Genomic DNA, 4102 nt, shown 5'->3' with positions numbered 1-4102 from the left:
TTTTGCTAGCATTGCCTGCTAGTTAGCTAGCGCGACTTCGTCAGCTTTGATTTGAAGGTAAGATTTCAGTAATGAATCGCTAGCAGCTTATATATCAATGATGCTGGGTAACTAACAAGCAGGATTTAGATTGATTATGTGTTTTTATTGTTATTTTGGTTTTTATCTGCTGAACCTGACCGTGTCAGCCATCCTTAGTCGGCTTTTTCTGTATGATATGACTTAACTGCTAGCACTAGTAGAAATGAGGTGGCGTTTGTGATAAATATTTCATTGCATTTTGGGATATACTAACATTTCATTATGTGACATGTTGACTGTACTTAGTTTTTTTTGGTACTGTTCCGTGTTAACTTATCTGTACTGTACAACTAGCCTAGCGCTACTTTTTAATGCTTGATGGCATGCTAGGATAGATTCCTTTGTATTGTAATATACACACTAATTTAATGATTGTTCTTCAAAGGTATTATTCAGTCTTAAAAATATAATAGCCTACTGAATAGGCTACTCTACAGCAGTGAATGAAGGATGAGCCTAAAACATGGTCATGCATCCAAAATGTTTATTTTTAACAAAATAAACACTTTAAGAAAAAAAAATTAGCACTTTTTTTTAATTCAGCCTCATATGTCAGCCTCATATGGCTGTTGCTGCTGGTACTGCTGCTGGAGGGTGCTGCTGCTGAAGGAAGAGGAGGCTGGAGGCTGCTGACGGAGGACCGGGAATGGAGATGCCAAGTACATCGATGGCAACGAGTAAGGTGTTTGGCAGTGGCCTAGATGTTATGACCTTCGGTGCAGAGGTCTGTTGGGTCTTCTTTGCCTTCTTACTCTGACTCTTGCTGCCAAGATACCCTTTATGTTTATCCTTCCTCTCAGCCCTGATGCACTTTGATGCAATCCTTAACCTCAGCCTGATGTATGTTGAGAGGATTTTTTTCTTCAGGTCATGGCATGAGGGCAGGTTGCTGTCCAGCAACATGGCTTCTTGTTCCAGCTGTGACACTGCATTTGAGGACTCCATGAGGGAATCGCTCATCCTCACACGGAACAGCTGCTCCACGTTCTGAACAAGGGTGAAAACCTCATCTGATGGACGGTAAAGTGCACCCCTTTTAAATTATTTTAATACCAGCAGACCAGCTCTCTCATTTATATCCTGTAGTGCCACAACAGAACCTTAGTTGTATTGCTTTTTTCACGGTGTCTTTCCCCCACCGTATCCCACCTTTTTTTGATTGCCCAAGTGCTCTAATTTGGTCTGTGTTGAAGATTTTTTGAAACTTTAGATTAATCAAATTGTGTGTTTTTTTTTAATGCCGAATGAATCCTCTTCTGGTTTACCAGAGCCCTCTCGGCTCTCTTTCTTAGTAATCTCTCCCTTCTCAGTTGCCTCATTAGATCCTCCACGTGAGCCCGGTCACAACTGGCCCTTGGCAGTCTGGTCCCTGGAGCACCTGACCCTGGCAAACTGGCCTCTTCATAGCTGACCCCTGACTGACTGGCTCCTGGCACACTGATCTCTGGTAAGGTGGCCTCTTGATTGTCGGCCCCTGACATACTGGCCCCTGGCAGTCTGCTGACATCTGTCTCACTCTCTCTGTCTGTGATGTCCCTTTCATTCCCTTGGAACTCCACCTCAATATCTCCCTGAATCTCTGTAACAATAACAAGGCAATTGCTGTTATATGTGTATGCTGCCTTTACATGTGCACCTATTGTCATTTAAGGGTACACTACACTCCTATAGTGACATTCATCTAAGTTCGTCTATTGGCAATGTTACAGTATGAAGAATCTGTAGATTATGTACATGTGGTATATGAGTCTTCAGAGAATCCCTGAACCCTGGTATTTTGAAGCTGTATAATCTGAAAGTTGCATTAGGAGTGTAGTCTATCCTTGAATTATATAACATGGGAAACATTGTTAGCTTCATATATCATACCAATGTTTGATGTGCAGTAATAGGTGTGGTCATTATTCCTGACAGCTGGAGGCATACTCCTTGACGTGAATTTTCTCCTTTTCGGTTTAGGCCGATGTATAAATACTGTTGGAACAGCATCTGGCCTCAACCTCAAATTTCCTCCTGATTTGTTGCCAATATATTGGTCGTCTTCAAAGTGTACCTGTGGGTAGGTAGGTTTGATCAGTTTCCCCTGCACACTTCAAATGTCATTGAAGAGTCATAATTCTCTACACTTGGAAATATGATGCCCTTTAAAATGTTAATAAGTCATGTCACCTCTGTGAACATTACTTACATGACAGAGTTTTCTGCTGTTGTTGTCCTCTGTCAGACACAGGTTTTGTCTGTTGACCATTGCCATCCATCTCTTCCTTCGCTCTACGTCCTTAGGGAAGCCATACATCCGGAACCCCTTCTCGGATCGATTAGAGCACCCAAATGCTATGTATGACAACTGATCTATTAAAATGCAATATAAACGAAAGTGCCATAATATTTATTGTGCAAACATTTTAACATGAATATTGCTATGTCCTCTGTTCAGTCTGCTCCCAACTGTATTCTCTCCCATTATTCACCACTGTTCCTATTCTTGCTCTGCTTTTTAGGGCCCAGGAAACAGATGAAGAGGATGTCCCTTTCACAAAGGAACCTTCTTGTTTTTTTCAAAATGATTAGGCCCCTGGATGCCCTAGACTAGAGTTCTGTATTGCTTTTTTGTAAATAGTTGCTTTTTTGTAAATAGTTGTTTGTATTTGTAAAATGCCCCCACCCACAATTGTTGTTCGCACAATTATGCTTGTGCGAACAACAATTGTGGGTGGGTGCTTATTGTGCTGCAGACGTTGAAGGACCTGAGTCTCCTGAGGAAAGACAGGTGAAAGGTGAGGAGAGGTCATCGCTTGGAAGGTTTTATATCCTGTGGTGTCTCAACAGAACTTAATATGAATTGCTTTATTGTCTCGTCGCTGGATCACCTCCCCCTGGCAAAGTGGCCTCGTCATTTTAATTGTTGACAAACCTGTTTTTGTTGCTCTGTTGAACCATGGTTCAACAGGAGCTTCTGTAAATAGTTTTGTAAATAGTTTGAATATTTATCATAGTAATCATTTTCAGTCTCCCACTCTCTCAATTTAATTTATCGTTTCTTTGCCCCACCATATATTTTGTTGTCCAAGGGCACTAATTTGGTCTGTGTTGAAGATTGTTTTACACTTTAGATTAATCAAAATTGTGTTTTTTGGCTGAATTAATCTTTTTCTGTTGAACCCTAACCCTCTTTGTTCTCATTCTCATTCATTTGACTTTGTTTTGTTCTAACACACATCACTTTTTCCATACACTGTTCTTAATAAGTAATAGGCTACCAAGCTTTCCGTTGTCACCCTGCCTCTCCAAATGCAAAACTGTCAATAAAAAGTATGCAATAATGCAATTACAGCTGAAAAAGTACTTGGGTGTGTGTGTTTTTTTAATATATATATTTACCATTCAATAACGCAATCGCTGCTGTCTGTCTGTCCCATATAAGAACATGACAGCGCAGCGCAACTATACTACGGACGTGACTGCCCTGACAGTGACAGCAACATAGCCTGCTTGTGCTGCCACACTTTCCCCTCAAAATATCGTTAAATAACGAAACTTGTAAATATTGCCAATCCATACAAAGTGTAACCACATCATGTAAATATGAAAGCAATCTTTAAAAAATAACAGCGTTGGTTTAATCTATGACTATTTTGACCATGTTTGTGCTGTTTTTGCCATAGAGAAGCATTGCCACGGAAGTGCGTTTTGAACTATCCCGGCATACATAAACCACGTGACCGGCTGGCGGCGACATCAAAGAGTGTCGTAACTCTTATATCTCTATGGCTCTGGCCCGCACCATACGTGCCACCAGTGGCAGCGCCAGGGTATGGCTGGGGTAGGCTACACCCATACCAAGAAATGGCTTAGCCCCACCATGAAAAATGATGTTAAAGTAAGCAAAATAAAGTCCGCCAACTCGCGCGGAGTAAATTGCACAGACAGCAGTTAGTAAGATTGATTTCAGTAGCCACGGTTTTGAAAACTTTTGTCACGTAGTGATCGTCTTCTCAATAGAACATCTTTGATAACGGCG

At 41.2% G+C, this 4102-nt stretch overlaps 1 long non-coding RNA gene across 5 annotated transcripts; it reads left to right on the top strand.

Annotated features, from left to right (window-relative positions):
- Positions 1-677: 677 nt before the first annotated feature.
- Positions 678-3412, top strand: LOC117461558 (uncharacterized). Of its 5 annotated transcripts, none has more exons than XR_011644691.1 (6): positions 678-758; positions 949-1101; positions 1392-1528; positions 2041-2140; positions 2306-2419; positions 2583-3412. It is a non-coding gene; the product is annotated as an uncharacterized lncRNA (long non-coding RNA). The 5 variants fall into 5 exon arrangements; XR_011644690.1 differs by having other exon boundaries at positions 680-805; XR_011644692.1 differs by having other exon boundaries at positions 683-763.
- Positions 3413-4102: the final 690 nt, after the last annotated feature.

Source organism: Pseudochaenichthys georgianus, chromosome 16 (assembly GCF_902827115.2).
Source record: "Pseudochaenichthys georgianus chromosome 16, fPseGeo1.2, whole genome shotgun sequence".
Taxonomy (NCBI): Eukaryota; Metazoa; Chordata; class Actinopteri; order Perciformes; family Channichthyidae; genus Pseudochaenichthys; species Pseudochaenichthys georgianus.
The sequence above is the reverse complement of the archived record's forward strand: the minus strand, read 5'-3'. Positions and strand labels throughout refer to the sequence as shown.